The sequence below is a fragment of the Callospermophilus lateralis genome, unplaced genomic scaffold, assembly GCF_048772815.1.
Source record: "Callospermophilus lateralis isolate mCalLat2 unplaced genomic scaffold, mCalLat2.hap1 Scaffold_105, whole genome shotgun sequence".
Classification (NCBI taxonomy): domain Eukaryota; kingdom Metazoa; phylum Chordata; class Mammalia; order Rodentia; family Sciuridae; genus Callospermophilus; species Callospermophilus lateralis.
Window position 1 is genome coordinate 816,362 of NW_027510702.1, and position 26,437 is coordinate 842,798.

Below are 26,437 nucleotides of genomic sequence, written 5' to 3' on the forward strand. Positions count from 1 at the left end.
TGTTTTTATATTAACCAAGTTTAGCTTTTAAAGAGATAACATAGCACAATTCTCTAAAACAATAGCACTTGTTTAACCAGCTGTTTAATTTCTTTAAGATTACTTGCTCAAAAACTTACACTTATAAGCAACTTACACAGACCTTCTTTATATCATTTACTTAAACTCTTTTAATTACTTAATCATATAGACTCTTATCCAGAAACACATTTTCCCTCTATGAAATCCATACCTAGAACCTTCTAGTTTCTCTTTTTTATCTGTTAACCTCCTTCTGTTTACATTTTGAAACAATACTTGTAAATTTTGAATTTAATCAGATTATTTTATACACATCAACATTTTGTTAGGTTTTATTTTTGAACACCTAGAAAAACTTATAATAAGCTTAATTTTAAAGACATCTTTACTTTCATCTGTTTACCTAATTTAAATTGAGCCATTTGAATCATGTGAATCAAAGATATTTGGATCCATTTTTAAAATTTTTCATGAGCGCTCCTCATCTGTCAATTGGCACATCACTGCATGATATAGGGACAAACACAGACATACTGACATACAACACGTAACACGAGTGTAACACAACACAATAGTAAAGGCCTTGTTGCATTCTCAGGTGATATCTCATTGCAATGTTTAAAAAACTCCATAGTTGATCAAAAATAGAACTTATCAGAAAAACATTAACTTGTCTGTAGGATCAAAATCATGAGCTCAAAAAAAATACAGAATCTAAGAAAAAAGCAAAAGTCCTAGAAAAAATTGACAGGCCTGTAATTACTCTTTGGTTTAATCTAGTTTGAGTTCCCATAAAAAGACACTTTTACCCTTTTTTTTCTTGGGTCTCAGATCTGTCTCCTACTGAGTGCTCCAGGCTTCTTCAATTTGCATATCAATTTAAATCCTGGCTGAGGTCTGGAAGAAACTGGGAAAACTGGAATTTTGAGCACAAACCTCATGCCTAAGGCATTTTAACCATAAGTCACAATTTTCAGGTTTGGGTGTTGAAAATTATGATACAAGTTTAAGATACAATTTATAAAATTTCATACCTTTACATCTTTCTACACTAGAAAAACTTGCTCAAACAAAACTGAAAATAGGATCTCTATCATCAGAAGAAATTTCTTTAGGATCATTAAGTCACTTTCTTTGTTCTGAAGTTTCTAAAGTAGTACTAAGTTACATTAAATCACCTGAAGAAATTTTAAAAGAGAACTACACACTACCATGTATATCCAAAATTGAGCTTTAAAAATTTCCAAGACTGTTGCTATTCAATGTTATTTCAATAAGCCAGACCAACGTCCCAATCCAACATTTTCTTTTCCTGAATCTTACACACTAAGGGGAACAGATACCAAATCATAATTTACTATCCTTGCCCAAATTAATGCACTGGTACACCTAGTGAAATCTTTTCAGGCTACCCAGTTCAAAATTTATGAAAAAATAAAACTGAATGATTGGGAGTTATTTGCCAACTTGGAAGTAGAGTTCTTTTAATTTTCTATCCTAAGTATCTAAGTTCTCTGGCATGAATTATCTGAAATCAAACTAAACAATTACCTAACCCTAACTTTTTACTGCAAGATTGTGCAATGCTTCAAACTCATTTAGATACCAGATGTTACAATGAAACATCTTTTAGACACACATTTAGCCTAGATTATCCCCAAGAAGCAATCAGACAACTAGATAAGAAAATCTCTCCAGGTTTTGAACTTCCATTTAATTATGACTCCTATCAGTGGCACCATAGATTTCCCCATGAGAGGACCAGATGTTTTCACATAGGGGCAACTATAGGTTTAAAATTAAGGGTCTCAGTGTGACTGACTTTACTGCATTCAGGTGGAGTAATCCTTGCAGTACAGGGAAAGAATGAGGAAATTCCCCAGAGCGAAGATGGCTCTGGCAGCTGCTGAGAAATCCTCAGTTTCCCCTTTACTTATAGGATTAGCACCTTTGGATAGACCCAATTCCAGGCAATCTGGCATATCTCCTAATTTTCCAGTGGAGTCAGTTTTTATCTGCCTTAGGTCTTGAAGGGGGAAGAGGGTATGTACTTTGATCGGCTCAAATTTTTCTCTTGATTTTTTTCTCAGTGAGTCCAAGATTTTCTCTCTTCATAGCAGATATCATAGCTAAGTCTACTTTACACTGTTGGCATAATTTAGGATTTTCCCTTAGAGCAACGAAAATCTGAATATACAGCACCTCACACCATTTCCTTTTTGTAAATTTTATCAAACTGTCCCAATTTTTCAATACACAGGCTAGTGGTGCACCTGGCATATTGGAGAGAGAGAAGCTCCTGTCTGAGTGAGAAGAAAACAGGACTCAGGCGCCCACGCTGCACCAGAGAAAACTGTTCTCATTAGGGACGTCTCCCTAGGTTTGAGCTTCCTAAACGGTCCAGAAAACCCGTCTCTCACCTTGCTTTGCCAAGGGGTTTCTGGTCCCCTTTAGCAAAGTGCTAGGGTCTCAGTTTGCCCTGTGCCAGAGACCCTGGGAGGATTCAGACTTAAGGGCATTACTGTATCCTCCTGGCCACTAAAAACCCATTGGAAAAGAGAAACATGTTCTCTTTTGTTGCCTTTGCTCTGTAGACTAGCAGATTACCTGAGGAGTTGATTCTAAAAATGCCTCTCTAGCAGCTGAAAGAGAACACAGCTCATTTTAAACATTGGGCGGTAAAACAGACTATTGAAAGTTACCTATGCACCTTAGGGAACCTGGGCAGATTTTACTAATTATCTCATGTCTTTCTCAGTCCTACAACCCTAATTGCTAACATTTCTGACCTGTGAAGGAAGGGGAGAATCCAGGAGGGATTGGATGCGAGGTTGGGAGTGTTACATAGCCCATACAGAGGCAAATGTGATTGGGGCTTTCCCTCAGTGCCATTCATCTACCGATCACCCTAGATACCCCTGAGGGCTGTCGGGAGGAGGCTCAAGAGAAAGGAACCTTAAGAATCATCTGAGAGTAGCCCAGACTGGAATTCCGCAGTTGTTCCAAACTCCTTCCCCCACCTCCACGCATCCGAGGCAGATCGGGATTCAGGACACCGTGTACTCACGCCAATTGCTCTCCGGGCCCAGACAGAAAAGTTGGAAGCGGCTTTGGCAGAACCCAACATGCCTGCTCTGTATTGAACAGGTGATTAAGAGCTGCCTAGGCCGAGAAACCTCTCACCCGAGTCTTGAAGAGTGGCGGCTGCACTAAATGCGTTAAGTAGCCGTCGGGTGCCCACCTTACCCTCCAGAGAGAAAGAGAGAGAAAGATGCACCTCAAACAGACATGGGGTGCGTGCACTAACCTCGGTGTAGAATCTCGGTATGGGACCTCCAATATGAAACCGCTGTTGACCGGTGACGAGTTCTTGCTTCCCCAATGTTGAAGAATAACACCAGAAAGCACACACCGAGGCAAGGTCAGAGTAGAAATTAGAAGTTTATTAAAGGAAAGCAGAAAAGACTTCTCCCAGAGGAAGAAGGGGACCCAAGAGGTGGAATCCGTGGAAGGGCTGTTCTTTCCCCTTTTTATAGTTCTTTCAGTGATGGAATGTAGGTTGGAGGCCTACAGGTGGGCTTAATTATCACCTTTTGGGATGGGCTATCTCCAAGTCTGTTGGGGCTGTTTTCCCGGGCTCCATTAACATTTCTTTGAGGTGGACTTTGGCCTAGGGCCTTTTCAGGACTTCATTAACATTCCATGAGTTGTCCTGCGTTTTCCCTGAGTCATTCCCAGCATGGCCTCCATTTTAGATTTCACTCGATATTAGACCCAATTTACCTAACTACACTGACTACCTAACTTTTAATCTGGCTTCACAATGATCATGGGTGTGCGTTTTGGACATCTCTGTAGTGCTGATTTCATTTCTTTTTGGGTACATGCCCAGAGGAGGGGTTACTGGGACATATGTTAGTTCTATTTTTAATGTTCTATTTTTAATGTTCTTCCATACTGTTCTTTGTTATGATGGGACTACTTCGCATTCCCATCAATAGTGTGTAAGGTTTTCCTTTTCTCTGCACCCCTAAATAACACTCTTATCATTTTGATAATACTCATTCTAATGGTATGAGATAATATCTCACTGTGATCCTGGTTGATATTGTCTGCTGATTAGTGACATGAGTACCCTCTCATGTACCTGTTCGCCCTTTGTTCTTCAGTATCTGTGTGTGTGTGTGTGTGTGTGTGTGTGTGTGTGTGTGTGTGTCTGTGTGTTTCTGTGTGTGTGTGGCTGGGAATTAAACTCAGAGCCTTGAGCATGCTAACTATCTATCATTGAGCTACGCCTCCATTGCCAATCTGTAGGCCATGTCTTCTTCAGAAAAATGTCGATGCAGTCCAGCAGTCCAAATTGCCCATGGGGGCAGGTATTTGTTGAGGTTTCTTTTTTGTTATTGTTGTTTCTTTATTTTTTTAATTTGTCCTAATTTGTTATGCATGATAGTAGAATTCATTTTGACACATCATACATAAGTGGAATATAACTTCTCATTCTTCTGGTCGTATAAGACATAGAATCATACTGGTCATGTGGTTATATATGCACATAGAGTAATAATGTCTGTTTCATTCTACTATCCTTCCTACCCCCATATCCTCTCTTCTCCCTTACTCCCCTCTACCTAATCTAAACTCTATTCTTCCCTAGCCCCATCCCTCATTGTGAATTAATATCCACATCTCAGAGAAAACATTCAGCCTTTAGTTTTTTGGGATTGGCTTATTTAATTTAGCATGATATTCTTCAGCTCCATCAATTTATTGGCAAATGTCATAATTTCACACTCTTCTTTAAGGCTGATTACCATTCCACTGTATATATATACTCCAGTTTATGTATCCATTCATCTGTTGAAGAGCACCTAGGTTTGTTCCATAGTTTAGCTATTGTGAATTGAGTTGCTATAAACATTGGCATGGCTGCATCACTGTAATATGCTGATTTTAAGTCCTTTGGGTATAAACCAAGGTATGGAATAGCTGGGTCAAATGGTGGTTCCATTCCAAGTTTTCTGAGTAATCTCCACACCGCTTCCCATAATGGTTGCATCAATTTTCAATCCCACCAGCAAGGTATGAATGTGCCCTTTTCCCCACATCCTCCCCAACATTTATTGTTGCTTGGATTCTTGATATTTGCCATTCTGTCTGAAGTGAGATGAAATCTTAAAGTAGTTTTGATTTGCATTTCTCTAATTACTAGAGAAGCTAAACATTTTTTCATGTATTTGCTAATTGATTGTATTTCTTATGTGAAATGTCTGTTCAGTTCCTTAGCCCATTTATTGGTCGGGTTATTTGTTTTTTTGATGTTAAGCTTTTTGTATATCCTGGAAATTAATGCTGTATCTGAGGTACATGTGGTAAACATTTTTTCCCATTCTGTAGGCTCTCTTAATATTTTTAAAATTATTTTCTTTGCTGAGAAGAGAAGCTTTTTAGTTTGAATCAATCCCATTTATTGAGTCTAGATTTTACTTCTTGTGCTTTAGGAGTCTTGTTAAGGAAGTCAGATCCTAAGCTGACATGGTGAAGATGTAGGCCTACATCTTCAAGGTCTTTGTTTCAATGCTTAAGTCTTTTTTTTTTTTGTACTGGGAATTGAACCCAGGGGTACTTAACCACTGAGCAACATTTCCAGTCATATATATATATATATATATATATATATATATATATATATATATATATATATATGACACAAACACTTTAGACACAAGGTCTCACTGAGTTGCTTAGGGGCTCACTAAATTGCTGAGGCTGGCTTTGAATTCATGATCCTCCTTCCTCAGCCTCCCAAGTTGCTGGGATTACAGGCACGCGCCACTGTGCCCGGCTTAGTGCTTAAGCCTTTGATCAACTTTGAATTGAGTTTTATGCAGGATGAGAAATAGAGATTTAATTTTATTTTGCTGCATATGGATTTCCAATTTTCCCAGCACCATTTGTGAATAGGCTATCTTCAGTTTTTGGCACCCTTAATGTAATTATATTTATGTGGTTTTATCTCTGTGTCTTCTATTCTATACCATTGGTCTACATGTCTGTTTTGGTGCCAATATCATGCTTTTTTTGTTACCATTTGCCCATTTTTAAAAATGGATTATTTGTTTTGTTTTGTTTGCTATTGAATTATTTGAGTTCTTTGGATATCAACTCCTTAACAGATAAATAGTTTAAAACTATTTTCTCCAATTTCACACATTTTTTTTCATTTTGCTAAGTGTTTCCTTTGCTGAGCAGCAGTTTTTCAATTTGGTTTAGTTCCACTTATTTATTTTTGCTTTTGTTGTTTGTGCTTTGGGTGTCTTACATAAACACCTACTAACTACACAGAAGCTTCTTTGCTCTATTGTTTCTGGTGATTAACTTACAGATCAATACCTTTGAATCATTGTTCATAATTTGACCAGATTCCATAGCAAATAAATATTTACCAAATATTTGGTTGATTTTTAGGAGGCATTACCAGGGTCCTTTCTTGTCAGACCTTTCTTTCCAATTTCTCAATATGTTTTGCATGCATTTTTTTCACTCTGTGTACCCCATTCTATTGTAAATGAAAACTCATTTATGTGTTTTCTCTACAATAACTCTCTTGAAGTGAAACTCCATGTGGTCTTTTCAATTTTTATGTCTTTAGAACCCTGTACATTAGATCACTTTAGGAGAACATTTTAAATGTTCCTATGTTTGGACTCATTCTGGACAACAAAATCTGAATTTCTGTGAGTAGAAGCTGAGCATGGGTATTTCCTCAAAGCCCCCAGGAGATTACAATAAGCTGTCAGGTTGAGAATCACTAAAACCTATAGAAAAAGGTGTCTTTGAAGACCACACAGTAGAAATTAGTGCCAATTGGGATTTCATGATTAGTTATTATTTTTTCCAAGGAGATATAGGGAAACAGACAGTACAAGTGATGTAGATGTTTGAGGATGGGCAAGTTGTTTCTCCAGGTTTAGGAGAACAGGATTTAAACTACAAAATTAATTCAATGGCAGCATGAAATAGTTTTGTGTTTCTATTAAACAGTTTAAACTTTATTCTGAAGGCTCAGAAGAAGTAGCAAAGCTTGTTACACAGAGAAATAACATGGTCAGATGGGGCTTTAGAAAGGTAACACTAATTACTGTGTGGAGAATTGATTAAAGATGAACAGCCCCTTGCAGATGGCACAGGGCTGTAATCCTAGCTACTCAGGAGAATGATACAGGAAGATCTCATGTTAGAGGCCAGAATCAGCAACTTAGCAAGACCCTGTTTCAAAATAAAATTTAAAAAGGGCTTGAATATAACTCAGTGGTAGGGTATGCTAGCCCTGGGTTTAATCCCTAGCACTGATAAAAAAGAAACAAAAGTAGGGGCTGGGGATATAGCTCAGTTGGTAGAGTGCTTGCCTTGCATGCACAAGATCCTGGGTTCAATCCCCAGCACCACCAAAAAAAAAATGTGAACAGACCCATCAGGAGTCTGTTGAAATTTAAGAGCTGATTGGGGTTTGAAGCAAGGGCAGTGCCACGTGGAAGAAGATGGCATGGGCAGTGGTGCTCAATATGGGAACAATAGCCCAAGAACCAGGGATGCAGGAGCACACAGAACGTCTCTGGTGGCTACATTTAGTCACCAGATAGTGACATTAATTGAGGAAGAGAATGAACTTTGTTTCAGACATGATGGTCTTGAGAAGCTTACACAAACATTTATACCATATCCGGGCTCCTTGAAGTGGGTTGACTAGGCTCTCCCAGTTTAAGAACAACTGGACACCAAGATCTGGAACTTTAGGCTGTTGCCTAGAAATAGTGGTCTACTCTTGGGGGAGCAGGCCTGGAGGAGTCTACCTTGCCTCAGGACATAGAAGCCATGTGGATAATAAGACAAACAAGGAATGGCCTGTTGAATCCCTGAATTATAATTTAGTAAACCCCTAACTCTAAATAGAGGTGGGAAACCTACCATATTTATGTTTTGGAAGTGACATGGCCACTCTACCCTTTTTTAAATGACCCTGGATTTAGGGCTTATAATCTGGTTAGAGAAGAGGTCTAGGAAACTCATCCTGAATTTTTGCTTATGTAGCAGGCACAATAATCTTACTTAAAGTACTGTTTCTTTAGCCTGGCATGGTACCACAACCTGCAAATCTCAGCTACTTGGGAAGCTGAGGCAGAAGGATCTCAAGTTTGAGGCCAGCTTTGGTAACCTAATAAGACCCTGTCTCAGATTTTAAAATTAAATAAAAAAGGGGGCTGTGGATATAATTCAGTGGTAAGGTGCCCCTGGGTTCTATCCTCAATATTGAAAAAAAAAAATCACTGTTTTTTGGAATTGATTTTATTAGGGGACAGAATCTATTGTATTTTTTTTTCCTTTGGTGGTGCTGGGGATTGAACCCAGTGCTTTGTGCATGCAAGGCACTCTATCAACTGAGCTATATCCTCCCAACACTCAGAACTTGAATATTACAGTGTATAAAGCTCTCAAGCCATCCCTTGGGAGGCACCACCAAATACGCAAATCCCATTACAAAGACCTGATTTGGGAGACTTAAAATGTTGTACTTTAGGGATCAAGAATTTCTGTGTGGAATGGGGAAATCAATAGTAAACATTTGATATCTGGCTGGGGTTGGATGAATTGGTTTTGAAGCAGAGAAGATGACAACAGTTACATGCAGTGGCCACAGGGAATCTCTAATGCATAGGTATGCTCAGGGGAGACACCTTCCACATCTGTGCACCATTCCTAGAAGGTGGAATGCTATGGGGCAGCCTAATCTCTCTCTACACTTGGATACCAAACAGGTGTCCCGATTTAAATGGATCTACTATGCCACAACAGGCAAAGTGTGGCTGGAACAATCCTCTCACCCTGTCTCAAAAAAGACACATATCTGTCCTCGTTTTTTGGATAGTCATAAATCAAACCAAGGAGACAGAATTGTCATTGCCAAGGCATTTGCAAGAGAAGGCAGAAGGGTCTTTGGTTTTCCTACATCAATTAACAGGTGCTATGTTTTCAAACAATTCCTCAATTCTTAGCAGAATGAAATCTATTTCATAAATGACTGGGTAAGAAAGTGGCTTCTTCCTCCCAATTTCTTTTTCAAAGAACTCAGAGAAAGGCAACAGCATGAATCACCCTATGAATTGAGGGTGAGATGAAAAGCCCCCTGTGATTATGAATGGATACATACAATGAGCCACTCCACATGACCTACTTAAGGAAATTCCTACGTATGGCTCTCAGGGCTCAATCCTTAAGTGGGGTACTCTTTTTCTCTCTATAATATACTGTAGATTGCTTGTGCAAGAGAAGTGAAGACTTGCTTAGGTAACTGAGTGGACCACCCTGCCCTTCTGTTCTCAAAGGGCAAAGGGCTTACACACTCATTGAGGCTCTTCTACGTGTGGACACACTGTTTTAGTCAACTTTTTTCTCTGCTGTGACTAAAGGACCCAACGAGAACAACTGTAAAAAAGGAAAGGTTTATTTAGAGATTCATGGTTTCAGAGATCTTAGTCCATAGAAGGCCTGCTCCATTCCTCAGGGCTTGAGTTGAGGCTAAACATCATGATGGGAGAATGTGGCAGAGGGAAGCAACTCATATGATGATCAAAAAGTAGAGAGAGAGAGAGACACCACTTGCCAGATACAAATATATACTCCATAGCTAAAACCCCAATGCCCACCTCCTTCAGCCACATCCTACCTTCCTTCAGTTACCACTCAGTTAACCCCATAAGGTGATTAATTCACTGGGTTAAGGCACTTGTAACCCAATCACTTCTCTGAACCTTCTTGCACTCTCTCACATGTGAGCTTTTGGAAGACACCTCACATTCAAACCATAAGCATATACCCTGTTCCTAGGACTGTGACTTAGAGGGTAATGTTAACAGCTACCAAGGACCCTTAAGTGGCAAAGCAGAGTCTCTCTGAGTTAACCTTGTCTAACTGATATTAAGAATTGATATTGACAGTGGTTAAATAACCTGATTTGAGACCCAGAAAAATCTGTGAAGTGACAATTCAAATCCAAGCACATCCAACTTTCCCCTGCACCAATACCAGCTCACTGAGCCACAGGGGTGCCAGACAGTGTTTATGATATTTAACTGGAATGGAACAAACAAAGAAAAAACAATTGTTCAACTGAAAAAAAAGAGTCTATCTGAAAATAAAAATTCAAAACAACAAAATGCTCACAGAAAGATAAAAACAACAACAACAACAACAACAACAACAACAACAACAAAAACAACTTAAGAAAGAAGAGAAGAATAGATGGCAGCCACAGGTCCACACTTTTGCAAGCTTCATTTCTGAATGTTGATGCCTGTAGGATAGAGCTCCTCTAATCTGGGTCAGTGATGCAGGCTTTTTCTTTCCTATTCCTCAGATTTGAGTTGACACGATTGTGAACTAGATTTCATGATACAGGCATCCCTCTTTCACCCGCCTTTCCTGCTACCCTCTTGCCGCAGTCATCTACAAACACGCTCTGGGGGAATCCACGTTGTCTGCCCAAATCCACTTCTCCCAAATCCACTACTCTGCCCAAATCCACTCCGCATGGGCTTCTGTCTCCCAAAATATATTGTCTGACCCTAAGCACTCAAGAGGAACTCAGCAGCAGGATACGCCCTATTCTAAAGGGGGAACACCCTAATCTCCTATTATGCTAAACTGCCCTATTCTAAAGGGGGAACACCCTAATCTCCTATTATGCTAAACCGCCCTATTCTAAAGGGGAAACACCCTAAACACGGATCCTGCCCTGGTCCTTGAGCAAGGTCACCTTTCAGAAGTCCTTCCACTAGACAGCATGGGAGTAAGCTGGCAAGGAATTTGTCATACCTACTTGGCTGATGGCTCCCAGCACCCTCTCATCCTTCACTGGGCATGTGCACCCCTGCCACACCCACTTTGCTTTGCCAAGGGTGCCCTGCTCACTGTCTGGGCCTGCCGTATACTGTTCAGTAGTCAACTCTGAGTAAGAAAGAAAAGTGCAACTTGAGTTGCTTTGTTTTAATTAGAAAGGTTAAAGCAAATATTGTACATTTCAAAAATTTTTAATCAAAAATATTGAAATTATTGTGCTAGATTCATTTAACAGCGATGTGCTTATTTTAGTGTATATTAGGAAAATTATAACTAATATTTCCCACTGTTAAATGAACCTGAAGTTGTTGAGCATTAATTATCTCGAGGATTCTTTCCTTCATTTTTTAAATATGCCTGATAAATGAGGTGTGACTTTTTCTTATTAATTTTCTCAACCACTGAACTGATAACCCTATTACTCATAAAGAGTTATGTAGATTCTTTAAAGAGTATAAAATACTGTCAATCTTTTGACTCATCCAAAGGGTAGTACTGCCCACATGCAGCTGCTCAATTCTTAGCTGCAAGTACCTTCTAGCCCCTTCAGCTCTGTGGAAGGGAAGGGCACCATGAAGACTGAATTACTCCCACACACACTTCCTGTAAGGTGTACAGGAAAGACTGACTTTGCCCTGTTTCCTAAGACAAGAACTCCAGACAAGAAGTCCAAGAAGTGGATGTGAATTCAAAACCTTCCATGGACAACTCCAGGGAGACTGCTCAAATTAAAAAGGGGTCCATTTCCTGATTTTCGACTTTCACACATGCCCTTTCTTACATTTGATTTCTCAGAGAATGAGCCTGCATTCACAGGAATCATTCTTTCAATCATGAGGTGGAGTATCATTCAGGCTCAGCTCTCCGCACTGTGCTGTGCCCTGTGTATAATGGCTACAGGCTACCAAAACTGGATAAACGTTAACATTAGTTCTAACAAGGCCTCCTTGGGTAGTTAATAAGGACGCTTTAAACTTACCAGGCCTCTAGACTTTCCCCACCTTACATATGTATGCTTTAGAAAGTTGAAGTTCACTGAAAGACTTCTGTTTCAGCCCATGATTGAGTAGTCTGGATTTTAGAGAATTCAGAGGATATTTGGGCCTATTTTTGCATGGTTTGAATCAAGGGCATCAGAAGAGCATGGGTGACTTATATTTACCATTTTAAAAGTATGTTGGATTTTTGATGGACTATCACATTCTTTCTAGATTTGTTGTGCAGAATTCATTGTAAAATTTTACTAATGTATTTCAGATTTAGTATACTTTATTCAATAATGTAATTAGAGACTATTGTATCAAATCATATTATGGAGTGTTCATATGATGGCATGATTTTTATTTATTTCATCTGATAAAATGCTCAGTAATTTCAGTGGCATTTAAAAAGAAGAAAATTTATTTAGAATCATTTAATATTTTAGATATGAATATTTATTTATTTATTTATTTATTTATTTATTTATTTATTTATTTAGTACCAGAGACTGAACTCAGAGGCACTCAACAACTGAGCCACATCCCTAGCCCTATTTTGTATTTTATTTAGAGACAGGGTCTCTCACTGAGCTGCTTAGCACCTCGCTGTTACTAAAGCTGGCTTTGAACTCATCCTTCCTCTGCTTCCCAAGCCACTGGGATTATTCCTATAATCACCTTGCCTAGCTAGTAATGAATATTTAAATATGTAAGGGAGTATTTAGTTTTAAAAGCTTTTTTTAAAAAATACCCAAGGAAAACATTTGTAAGACTTCAGGACTAGAGCTTGACTCTGAAAGCCAAACAAAAACTGTATGTAGAAAAAACATTCTAAAATATTAATAGTTGTTTTCTTTGGATTATGGAAGTATGATTATTTTTACTTTTTTATAACATCTCTTTTTAAGGATTATTCCATTACATGTGATAATCTTAAAATATTTTAAAACACTGAATTCATTAAAAGATTAGGAAAAATTTAAGGGAAGGGATATGCCTAGGAGGCTCTTTCTTAGACAATTCTAGACTATGATGCAGCTGAACATAATTATTGACAGGTCTAGTGATGCACGCACTTCACCAATGCAAACTCAACTCTAAGTGGAGAAGAAAGTTTTTATCCCATTGACCTCCCCTTCTCTCTTCTTCCGTCTTTTTCAAAATAGACAGTAAACTTTAAGTGGTGTTCAATCCCTGGGTACCAAAAACAAAAACAAAAACAAAAACAAAAAAAAAAAGAAACATTTATGGTCCATCATGCTGAGTTCTATTTTTCTTTTTAATCTGTGAAAATATTTTGAACATTAAGAAAGACTTCAAAGTATTTTCCCCTATGGATTGGTGAGAAATGAGTGGAAGAAAATTTTATTTCTTCTATTATTTCTATCATTTATAGCAATTGTTATAAATTTTTTATTAAAGCCAATAATAATGATGATAATAATAAAAGTAAATGATACTAAGTTTCATTATTAATAATAATTGTTATTAGTGCATTTCTGGTATGGTCTTTTCTTTTCAAAGAAATGACCATACCAGAAATGCACTAATAACAATACCCAGGGATTGAACACAGGGACATTTAACCACTGAGCCACAATCTCAACTCTTTTTTATTTGTTATTTAGAGACAGAGTCTTGCTGAGTTGCTTAGGGCCTCACTAAATTGCTAAGACTGGCTTTGAACTTGGAATACTCCTGCCTCAATCTCTCTAGCTGCTGGAATTACAGACTGGGGTGTGGGACTACTTCAATTGCCCACAAATTTGCTGAATGTTTATTATGTATACAACATGTGATAGGATACTTTAGGAAATGCACATATGAGTAAACACTGTCCTTTTCTTTTTAATTTTTAAATTATAATTGTTAATGCATATTAATTGTACAACATGATGAGTTTCACTGAAACAATACCCATATACTTTTCCCCATATACTCTCTTCTAAGAGGGTCCTTAAACACTCCAAGTTAACATCTCTTTTTCTAATTGCTAATAATAAAAGTAGGCCATTACTTAAACTTTTAAACTTTTTTTTTTAATCTGTGAAACAGCCCATGGTTGAGAGGAGCATTCCAGAGCCAGATCTATCTGAAGTTAAATTCAGCTTGGCTATTTACAGGTTGAATACCTTTAGACAAGTCACCAATCTTTTTCGCTATCAGTTTTCTTCTGTCAAATGTGTGGATAATAATATAAACCATATAGGTGTATAAATTAAACATGATTACATTTATAAAATGTACATTGAAGAGTCTGGCAAAGAAGTGTTCAATGTTAGTTTTTTGGTTATGGGGATAATGTGAAATATGGCAAAATTTCTATCTTGAGTTCAATGCTTTTCTCCTTTCCACACTAAAATTTGAATGCCATTATGAAATGGAAATAGCTCAAGTGAAATGGAGTAGAAGTTTACATAAGAAAAAATATATATAACATTGAAGTCTTCAGGACTATACTTGAGACCAGACCAAAATTCTGTTGGGGGGAAAAGAAGCAGTTGTTTGTTTTGTCAACTATTTCTCTCAGGAGAATCTTCTGGTAATTAATGTGAGCATTTCATTTTAATATTTCAGGCAGTAGTGGTGCCCATGTAGATCATTGTTAAATTCTATTAGAGTATACAGCTTAAGCACCAAAACCTTGAATGTAATTTTCATCATTCACAATTTTCAGGTATGACTCCATGATTATAATGAGGAAGAATTATTAGCAGTCAGTAGCTGACTATCTTTTTCAGAATATTTCTCCCATGTGCTTTATTTTTCCTCATATAATTGGAGCCAAAATGGTCACATCTGTAAAAATGTGTAAAGGCAATTTATAGTATAAATTAGGTTGTCAAATTGCTACTTTCTCATTTCATTGAGTAAATCTTGAATGATGAATTTAATTTGTCTTCTTCAGACTTATCTGACATATTTCCTGCATGGTCCTTACTACAGCCTCATATATAAGAACCTTTATATTTTTCTCAGTTTTTCTTATTAATACTGATTAGTTGTTAAATAATATTTGCTGTTAAAGAATATTTCAATATATTAAAGTTAAGTGTTTGTTCATGTTTCACTCTAAAAAACAATAGAAAACATCATTAAATCCAGAGCACAAGAGAATTATATTATTATTCAGTATATATATATATATTTTTTTTTCAAAGAATGTTACTACTTCATTTTTTATCATGTATCACTTCTTTTGTGGATGAAAAAAAAATTAGATATGTTCTCTTTTTCAAATCCCCAAATTTGAAATTTATCCCATTATTTAAAAACTCTAAAACTCTAATTTCCTTTTCTTGAAGAGTTTCTTAACCTCATTAGATCACAGTATTGCAAGCTTTTATAGCACGGTGATTTCTTAAAAGATAACTCCTTAAATATGCTGCAACTGCAGCTTTTGATATTTTGTCATTATCCCATTTTGAATATTAGAGTCTTATGAGTAAAAAAATAAGAAAAAAGATTTCACTATTTTAATGTGCTTGTGTTTACAATAGTCAGATTTTTTTTTTCATTATAACTGACAAAAATCCAACTCAAACCAAGTAAAAAGTGGGAACGAATGGATGAAGAATGGGGTCTGTTATAGAATTGGTAGAATTTCTGAGGGGAACAAATAACTTCAGTTGCTTCAGGGAGAGGAACTTCAGGTCTCACGTGACCAGGACTTGGCACCATTTGTACCTCATCCGCTAAACTTCATTGTCTCCTCCAAGTGTTTTGTCCATGGAAGCCCAGGATTACAACTTTCTCGTTCTATGCCTCAGGAAAGAAAGAGTCCCTTGAAAATATCTCAGAAAAAGATCAGAATGATCTATCTTGGAGACTTAATCACGCTTTAGACAATCCCTTTCTCTAGAGATGAGGTGCTATGATTGACCAGAACAAGATCCTGTTCCTATCCCTATGGACCAGTCTAGGGTGATATACATAATCAGCATTCCCATCACAACTAATTGGAAAGTGGGAAGAACAATTTCCCCAAGGTGGGGAGTAGCTGTTAGCAGATGAAAGTGGGAAGGGGAAAAGTATTCTGCACTGATAAAGATAGTAGATATCCTACTTCATGTACAACCAGAGAAGAGAAAAATTGTTAGTGTCTGTAAACAAGTCTGGATGGCGCCTGGCAAAATGCCAGAGGGAGTGGTTTGTGAAGTAATAAAAGCGAGCCATTAATTGTGGAAATTCCTTATTGGTTGACTGCTGTATCTAGTTTATGTTAATTAAGATAAGCTGTGTGGAATGTATAAATATGGCTCCAGTCCTACAATAAATGGCTCCTGGAGCCTACATCATGGGAACAAATTTTTACTCCTCACACTTCAGATAGAGCCCTAATATCCAGAGTATATAAAGAACTCAAAAAATTAGACAATAAGATAACAAATAACCCAATCAACAAATGGGCCAAGGACCTGAACAGACACTTCTCAGAGGAGGACATCCAATCAATCAACAAGTACATGAAAAAATGCTCACCATCTCTAGCAGTCAGAGAAATGCAAATCAAAACCACCTAAAATACCATCTCACTCCAGTAAGATTGGCAGCCATTCTGAAGTCAAACAACAAGTTCTGGCGAGGACGTGGGGAAAAGGGTACTCTTGTATATTGCTGGTGGGACTGCAAATTGGTGCAGCCAATTTGGAAAGCAGTATGGAGATTCCTGGGAATGCTGGGAATGGAACCACCATTTGACCCAGCTATTGCCCTTCTTGGACTATTCCCTGAAGACCTTAAAAGAGCGTACTACAGGGATACTGCCACATTGATGTTCATAGCAGCACAATTCACAATAGCTAGACTGTGGAACGAACCCAGATGCCCTTCAATAGATGAATGGATAAAAAAAATGTGGCATTTATACACCATGGAGTATTACGCAGCACTAAAAAATAAAAAAAATCATGGAATTTGCAGGGAAATGGATGGCACTAGAGCAGATTATGCCATGTGAAGCTAGCCAATCCCTAAAAAACAAGTGCCAAATGTCTTCTTTGATATAATGAGAGCAACTAAGAACAGAGCAGGGAGGAAGTGCAGGAGGTAAAGATTAACATTAAACAGAGACATGAGGTGGGAGGGAAAGGGAGAGAAAAGGGAAATTGCATGGAAATGGAAGGAGACCCTCATTGTTATACAAAATTACATATAAGAGGTTGTGAGGGAAATGGGAAAATAAACAAGGAGAGAAATGAATTACAGTAGATGGGGTAGAGAGAGAAGATGGGAGGGGAGGGGGGGATTGTAGAGGATAGAAAAGGTAGCAGAATACAACAGTTACTAATATGGCATTATGTAAAAATGTGGATGTGTAACCGATGTGATTCTGCAATCTGTATTTGGGGTAAAAATGGGAGTTCATAACCCACTTGAATCTAATGTATGAAAAATGATATGTCAAGAGCTTTGTAATGTTTTGAACAACCAATTAAAAAGAAAGAAAAAAAGGTGGAAAAAAATAAAATAAGTGGCTCCTACTCCTGCTGTATCAATCTACACAAGTTGTTCATCACCCCCCGGTTATTTTGCTGCAGCCGGACTGTGGCAAAAAATTCTGCTCCATTTGTGTACAATGAATCAAAGAGCTTTCTACTGTCATGTATAACTGATTAGAACAATGAGCACAAAAAGATAGTAAATACCTCTAGCCTAGAGTGTGGGCATGTTGAACACTTAGGTTACCGGCTTCTCTGGATACAGCTGAGAATCTGTTGGTGGTTCATATCCTAGGATTTGTTTATATGAAAGACCTTGGAGCTTCCTTGAAAAATCCTCAATCCAGGGCAAGGGATTGTCATGGTACAGAAGTATGCTTTAAGGATAATGAGCTAGGATAAAGGATAAGTAATGGCTATGGATATGGATATGGATAATGGATATGGAACTGGCCCAGCCCCTGTGGAGTCATACCTAAGTCCTTGAAAGGGGTACAATAAAAATGTGAGTAAATATGAAAGACTATTTCACTATGATCTCTGTGGGACTCTGAAATGAAAGAGGTCAGAACAGTTCATGACAATAACTTCTATAGTGACCTGAGGTGAGGGTCAGCAGTGGGAATGTGTTATACAAAGGTGTGACTACCTGGAGGTGTGGCTCATTGGGAGCCACCTTTATAAACCAGCTACCATGGCCAGAGAATGCAGTTTCGTAGCTATATTGATTCTGTTTTCCCAACAGGCAATCTGGTAAACACATTAAAGCTAAAAATATTATTCACTTATTCATGTATTCATTAATTCATTGAACAGATGTTTATGCAATGTGCAGCAGACACAATGCACAGTAGATAAGATATTAAAAGGAACATGACATAGTCATTGAAATGAGCACAGACATAGGAACACACAACCACAATGCAGTAGTGTCAGAGCTAGAAAAGAGGTGGGTGGGGTGTGAGAGCACAGAAGAGAGGGAACAGGGTGTGAAAGAAGATTTTTTTTCCTAAAGGGCAACAACTAACTTGAGTTTCAAAAGATGCATATGAACATTCACCCAGCATATTAGGTAAGAAGAGGCATTCTCAGAAGAACCAGCAATAGTAGAAAGCATAATACAGTGCATTTAGGGACCCGAATGGGATGAATGTTTGGTTGAGGAGAGTGGACAATGAAATAGTTCACTATACCAAACTTGTCAAGGATTTTGTAGCTCACTTGGACAGTTGGATATTATGGTGGGGAATGGAAAGCCTTTTAGAACTCTTAAGGACAGGATAGTAATAGAAAATTATTTTAGCTCACTCTAGCTATACTGTGGGTTATGGATTGGAGGTAGCTGAGAATGGAGGAAGTTCATTTATTTAGAAGATGTAGGTAGGGGTCCCAACTGAGATTCTGTGAGGGTTTAGACTAAGGCAATGCGCAATGACAGAAGGGAAAAAGAGTAAAGGAGGAATGAGAAGATTTGGTGATTAGTTGGATGTGGACAGAGGAGAAGAGTTTTTTTTTGGCATAGTGCTCAGTTAGGATAGGTGAAGTTACTCTGTGGTCACAACAAACCCTGAACTCTCTCAGGCTTAACCTCAAGGCTTTTTTTTTTCTTTCTAATGCAGTCTCCTTCATTTGAAGCTATCTTCTTGGAATTCTTGCCCTCTAAGGATGCCACCATAGGAATCCAGAATATGTCAACCCCACCTGACATGAAGATTTTTGAGCATAAAAGCTCTCTGCCCTCCCTCAATTTCCCTAAAAGCAGAACGTAAGCTTGCAAGGAGTCCCCTCCTGCCGTCTCTACCAGGAAGGGTAGAAGTTATCATATGGGACAACTCTCACTAGCTCAGAGTTGGTTTATCTTCATATGTCTACCTGTCCATGGTGTCCACCTCGGGAGACCTAAACCTGTTTTCCCTTGTTTGTCACTTCTCTTCATAGTTCTCTGTGGAAGACACTGTATAAGGCAGAGTTCTGAGCCACTGTTCTGAGTTGCCTTTCGTTGAGGTTGCTCCTGTGTGAGGTGCACTGCGCACTTACAAAAAAGTGGTTTGTCCTTCTCTTGTTAATCTCTCCTTTTGTTACAGGGCTCTGTCCTGACTATGAACTTATGAGGGTTAAGAGGAAATTGTTTCCTCTCTGACACCCTAACTAGGGGGGTGGGGAGTGTGAGAAAAGTAGTGTTTCTTAACTACCATGTGGAAGAGACACTATCACTTCCATTCCCATTTTCCTGTCCATAACTAGAGGGACAATTCCAGTGTGATTGCAAGAGAGGTGAGAAAATATTTAGAAACATACAATTATTTGATGTTGTTCTCATTAATAGTGTAGATTAACAATAAAGACTCTGAAACATGCTGTCTGGGTTTAAATCTCAGTTCCTGTTCTTACTAGCTCTGTTGCTATGGGCAATCTTCACTTAATAGAATTCTTTTGAAAATTAAATAAAATTAAGTGTCCATAAAATACTGAGTACCTAGGATGGTAGGCACTTAATATTTTATGTTATTATTAGCCATCTTAAGATGATTCCAATATTTCATTCTGAATGTGACATGAAAAGGGAAAAAGGAGGGGAATGGAACAAGCTTAGGAAGGAGAAGTGAATGTGTAGCCATGTTGAGTTTGCAACATCTGTGGGACCTCCAAAGAAGATCCTTCCTAGGCAGTCACAAGATAAAAATGGAGTTTGGGAGACTGGTGGGGGCCAAGAGCTTAAACCCAGGAATCATCAATAAATAGGTGATGCTTTGAAACTTGGCCATGGGCAAGGTCACCTTGGGTAGGTGAATAAGTTCAAGGAAAAAGAATTTTGAGGATGGAACCCTAGAGAATACCAACATTTAAAAAGTGAGAGGCGGGGAAAAAGAGTACACATAGATATACTTGTTACAGGGCTGGGGCCTTCCAGGAAACTGAGGCAGCACGAAGACACCTCCAGCCTTGAAGCCCTTTTTCTTGTAAGTCAGAAAGATTTCAGACATGTCAATCAAAGTAACAGGCATGAGTTTATTGAAGAGATAGGAAAAAGGAAAGGGGACATTGTCAAGGGAAAGAGTAGATTCTCTTAGAGAGGAGGGGGACAGTGTGCCTTTCCTGCACTCCAGTTTTTTGTTGTTGTTGTTTTATTTTGTATTTTGTAGATGGACACAATAGCTTTCTTTATTTATTTGTTTTTCTTGTGGTGCTGAGGATTGAACCCAGGGCCTCAGACACGCTTTACCACTGAGCCACAACCCCAGCCCCTGCACTCCAGTTTTATTGTGGATCCCAGAGAAGTTTCCAGAGAGTTCCACCCATATCCACCTCTTGACTTTTGACTGACAGCAGAATGACATCAGGCTTTAACATCCCCACTGCCAAGACAATTCTAGGTCACTTTGGCCTGTGTTGACTGATTTTAGTTGGATTCTTTGCCATAAATTCTTACATATTTTATACTAGGAGAAATTATCCTCATCTCCCTGTGTTTTAAGATCTGGTCTGTGTAAGGGTCACAAAAGTCTCCCACTTCAGTAACTTGGGTTCCTTTTATCAACATTATTTTGGACCTTCATTTCTCCTATAGATCACAGGTAGTTTGCTGAGGAATGTGACATAATCTGTCCACTTAAGCCAGGCAGGCTGTAGGTAACTTGCTTCTTGAAAAAAAAGAATGTGGGGTCAGTACAGTGGGCCCATTTTATAGAATTATTCCCTTAACCTCATGTTCCCAACATTTGCACTCTCTGTTCCTATCATAACCAAATTAGTAGGAGGAAACCAAAAGGAAATAGAAGGGGAGTTTGAGAGAGCATTAATCATTTAATAATTAGTAACAACTTACCAATATTTAATTTTTCCTTTAGTTCACCAGAATAACACTATTTGATATTAACTTCTAATTGAATTTAGTTTATAGTTTTAAAATAAATCATTATTAAGCAAGGCACAGTGGCACACCTGTAATTCCCAGCGGCTTGGGAGACTGAGGCAGAAGTTTCACAAGTTCAAGGCCAGCCTCAGCAACTTATTGAGGCCTTAAGCAACTTAGCAAGACCCTGCCTCAAAATAAAATAAAATAAAAAAGGTCTGGGGATGTGGCTCAGTGATAAAGTGTCCCTGGGTTCAATCCCCAGTACAAATAAAGAAGAAATACAAGATAGAATTGAGGTTCAGTGGTAGAGCACTTGCCTAGCATATGTGAGGCACTGGGTTCAATCCTCAGCATCACATGAAAAAATAAATGAATAAAATAAAGGCAGTTGGTCCATCCACAACTACAAAAAAATGTTGAAAAAAAAAGAAAAAATACAAGTGTAACTGAAGTGGGAAAAAATCAGGTTATAATTATCAGCATTTAGAATCCATTTTTTTTTTGGTCAGCATTGAGTTAGGAAAGCAACTCTTCTCTTACCAAAGAAAGATCTTCTTGTTTCTATAAGGAATGCTAATGAGAAAGATACAAATCAGGCCTCAGGAGCAGCAAAAAATAAATACACACACAAAGTAAAAGTGGTTCAAAAAATAAAGACACATACAAAGTAAAGTGTTAAGTATTAATCCAGTGGTTTCCTGCTCCATAGAGGCAATTGCATGAATCTATAATAGGTTCATTAAAGATTGTGGAGAAGCAAAGTACTTGTACTGTTGACAGTGGGCCTCACACTTGCTGTCTACGACCACATGACTCCAGCCCAGCTCAATAAAGGGTATTTCTGAAAACCTACAACATAGTGATAGTAGCTTACCCTCTGACTGGAAAAGGGCACATTGGCGGGGAGTTTCTTTGCAGCTTTGATCATGAGCTATTTGGTGTCATTTCAAGTTATTACTATTTTTAAGTTTCTAAAATTTCAACCATCTAAACTTTAGTATACTGCCATCAAGTGGTGGGAGGGTCTATAAAAGTAAGAGTGCATTGTATTTTTTCTGCATTTTATTCTACTCAAACTGAGGAAGTTCCCAGGTCTGTGAAAGTGGAAATGACTGGAATTTGTTATAAAGTAGGTGTGAGGAGATGGTTGGTTTGAACCTCACAAGAGGTGACTTTTTTAAAAAATAAAAAGCAAATAAAGGTGTGAAAAGGATATCGGAAAGCTGAAGAATATTGTCACTTCTCCCAGACCTCATAATCTCTGTGGGGAAAGGGCAAAATAAGCTGCCTTCTTCAGAGAGGGCAGAAAGTGGGGGTTTTCACCATTCTGAGCTACTAAATAGTGGACCACATATAGAAGATGTTTAGTAAAGAATCTGTAGAATAGAATCTCTTGCCCAGAGAGAAAGTTTGACCTTTACCCTGGCTTTGGGGAAATAAACTGGGCCCTTGGGTTTTTGAGCCTGATAGGAAGATCTTTGTTTGCTGGGTACCTTGAGTCACACACAATAGCCTAGCAGTGTAATTCAGGGTGGGGAGCTGACCACACCTGCACAATCTTCGGGAGGGGGCTGGCCACTGCAGAAAGATGAATAGTGTGACTTAAGGTGAGGGCTTTGGTCATATGATATCAGTCAACCTAGAAACTCATTAACCATGTGAGGAATCAACTAATCAGGACTTTGTGATGAAATCCCACTAAAAACTTTGGTAACCTTCAGGTGAGTTTCCCTGGTTGTATGAGCACTGCTTTAGGACAATTCTGGGACAGCCAGTTGTCCTGACTCCACCAAAGGAGTTTGAGGGAAACTCAAGGATCTTTGCCCTATGAGCCTCCTCCCTTGGCTGATTCTCATTTGTGTCCGTTTTTGCAATTAACGATAATCCTAAATATAACAGCTTTCAGTGATTTCTGTGAGTCTTTCTGGTGAATTGTCAAACCTGAGGGCTCTAGTCAGGGTTTGAGAACCCTGAACTTGGTGGCAGAAGTAATGACAGTCTTGAGAAGCATGGCCTCCAGCTTTGTAGCTGGTCTTTGTAGTTTTCCTCAAATTAGGAAAAAGTCTGTGGATCTGACTTTCTTTGCCTTCTGACAGAAAAAAGTTTATATTTTAAGGACTCTGTATGCTTTCTAAATGAAACATCCATTAGGCTCTTTTATCCAGTATTTTTCTAAAATAAGTTCATGAAATCATTTAGTAGATAACCTATTGAGTTTAATTGAGGTGTTTAAAGTAGTTAAAAAAGAATTAATTTGAATTATTTTTGTGTACATTCTACCAATTTTTTTAATAAAAGAGAAAATAGCATGTTGTATTAATACTTAGTAATTGTATGATGTTTGGCAAGTCACAATTTCTTTGCATTCAAGATGGAATTTGAGACCAGGGAGAGATGCTGAGTCTCAAAGGAAGGGCCTTTGACCCTTGCCCTTGTAACATGAGGGCAGTATTCAAGCACAGAGAGCACTGACACAACATTGTGAAACTCTGCCATGGCTTCACCTCTAGACCCAACTCCAGCACCATCCCACACCATCAGGCTGCTGTGTCTCCCTCTGGAGATGGCCTTTATTCTCCCTTGATTATGTCTTTACCTTCTTAAATAAGATGTGTTTATACTTTTGACACATGCTAAATTCTTTCCCATGGCATATGCCAAGAATCCCACTGGTCTTGAAACAAAAACCCCTTCTCAGAACCTTCTTTGGAGAAATCTCTTCTCCTGTGACAATGACTTCTAAAACTAAAGATAAATACATTTTCCATAGGTACTAGTTGAGGATTAAGGATTAGTGAAAATGAAGGCTGAAATGAGATACTATTAATTTTTATTATCTTTTTAAAATTCTTTTTATCTTTGTAGTGTTATCAGAGTTCCAGATATTTAACATTTGATCAGATCAAAAATAAGTGGAAGAAATTGTCATTTGCTCATTTGAGTCATACTTCCCTGTGATAGTGTTCTCTTGGTTTAAAATGTGGATCTAAATAAAACCTTGCCAAAGGGGAGGGAGGAAGAAAGGGGGGAAGGGGTGGAATAGGGAAGAAAATTGAACAACTTAATGTGCATGTACAAATCCAACTATTATGTATAATTATAATATACCTGTAGGTATAAACGTGGCTGTACAACCAATGGGATCCTGCAATCAGTACATGTGAAAAAATAAGAATTCATACCCCATTGAATCAAATGTATGATATGTCAAGATCATTGTAATGTTTTGAGCAACTAATAAAAAAAATTAAAAAAATAATATACCAATAAAAAATTTAAAAAGAAACCTTGCCTAGATTCTGAACTATAACCAGGTTGGACACAGTATTTCACATAAGCTTAGCTACACTAGGGCTCGGGGGAGCCATATCCACTTCAGTGAAGAGAATAATCCACCAAATAATCCCCTCCGGAAGTTGACCTGCAGTATTTGATATTGAAGGATTATTCCACCAAATAAGCCTGGTCAGCCAGAACACAGACCCTCTAGTTTCTATTGAAGCTGACAATGATGCCATCTCCTCATCACTCAATTTGAACTCAATGACCTGAAAGTTCTCAAAAATTATTCCATGCCACAGACTTGGGAATCACCACCATATGCCTCTGGATCTAGAACAAGATCAGAATCTGCACCAGGGAATTTGTGTGTGTGTGTGTGTGTGTGTGTGTGCTTTGTAACAATCTCTTTAACCGGGATTCTCCAGAAGTGAAGAGTATTTTGGCTTGGGCCAAGGTCTATCTGGAGAGCCCAGGGGGTCCTAGACTGATACAGCAATGCCCTGGGAGTGGCAGTACTGGATCAGTTTCTCCTGGGTGAGGTATGGGTGACACACAACCTGATTAGTCACTGGTTCAGGTCTGAGTCCAGGCTTGCTCAAGATGAAAGTGATTGAAGTAGAAGACACCAAGGGCTATAACCAATCCTTATTTACCAGCTCCTCCACGACCTTCCAGGCATCCAAGAATGTTAATATACTGATGAGGCTATTGCCTTATCATCTTTGGGGAACAACTCCTTCTCAGGCTGAAATCCTGTGGCCAGTGAATAAGACAGATGTTCAGATAGCCCAGTTCTTCTGACAGGCTTCCTTCCCAAGGTTTCTCTCAAAGAAGGTATATCACAACTGTCTAAGAATGAAGAGGTATTTCTATGTTATAATCTTCTCTTGGATCTTGAATGTCTTCTCCCACCTCATTCTCATTCTAATAGATGGATATACAATCTATCTGGAGATATCCTGCATCAGTGTCTACCTTCACACCTTCTTTGATTTTGACTGGAGTAGACTTCATGTGCCCAGACCCAAAATGGGCATTTGGCTTTGGTGCTGAGCTCCACAAAGGTGGCCATGGTGGTACATAAATAGTTCTGAGAAAGCAGATAGATGTCTAGTGTCATATTATTTTAAAAAAAATTTTAGCCAAATATCTGGCATATAGTAGATGTTCCAAAATTTTAATTAAGAAAATGACAATATTCTAAGATTTTTATATAAGATTCATGCTTTATAAATTTTACTGACTACAGAGTTTTGAGTTGCTAACATTTTTACCTTAATTTTCCTTTAAGAAGCTAATTTTGCCAGGTGCAGTGGTACATGTCTGTAATACCAGAAGCTCGGGAGGTAGAGGCAGGAGGATCACAAGTTCAAAGGCAGCCTCAGCAACTTAGTGAGGCCCTAAGCAACTTAGTGAGACCCTGTGTCAAAATTAAAAAAATAAATTAAAGGTCTGGGGTTATGTTTCAGTGGTTAAGCACCCCTGGGTTTAATCCCTGGTATGAAAGAAATAAAGGAATAAAGGAAGAAAAGAAGAGGTTAATTTCATCTCTGTATCAATTTATGAGCTGAAGGTATAATAATCTTAGGCAAATTACCACAATCAACTACATTGTAGTTACCAATTCTGTACAAATTATTGTTCTTAAATGAATATAGTTTTTTTTTAAAATTTATAGAATCAAACTACCTTATCATTTTATTATTGTATTTTTATATATTAAGTATGTGAAATAAACTGATACCATTGTTTTTAATGCATTTTGACTAGCAACTTGTAGCCACAAATTTGTGTGTGTGTGTGTGTGTGTGAGAGAGAGAGAGAGAGAGAGAGAGAGAGAGAGAGAGAGAGAGGAGAGGGGGGTGGGAATTGAACCTGAAACAAAGACTTAAACTTTTCACTTTTGCCTACAAATGTCTTGATAGGTAACTAAAAGCAGGATTAAAGATTTGGCATCTCTG

General features: G+C 38.2%; 1 non-coding gene and 1 pseudogene across 1 annotated transcript; one reads left to right on the top strand and one right to left on the bottom strand.

The window, feature by feature from the left end:
* The first annotated feature begins 7,399 nt into the window (after positions 1-7,399).
* Trnaa-ugc (transfer RNA alanine (anticodon UGC)) lies at positions 7,400-7,472 on the top strand. Its single transcript has one exon. It is a non-coding gene; the product is annotated as a tRNA-Ala (tRNA).
* Positions 7,473-24,680: 17,208 nt separating this feature from the next.
* LOC143388315 (aldose reductase-related protein 2 pseudogene) lies at positions 24,681-25,548 on the bottom strand (annotated as a pseudogene).
* Between the last annotated feature and the right edge of the window lie 889 nt (positions 25,549-26,437).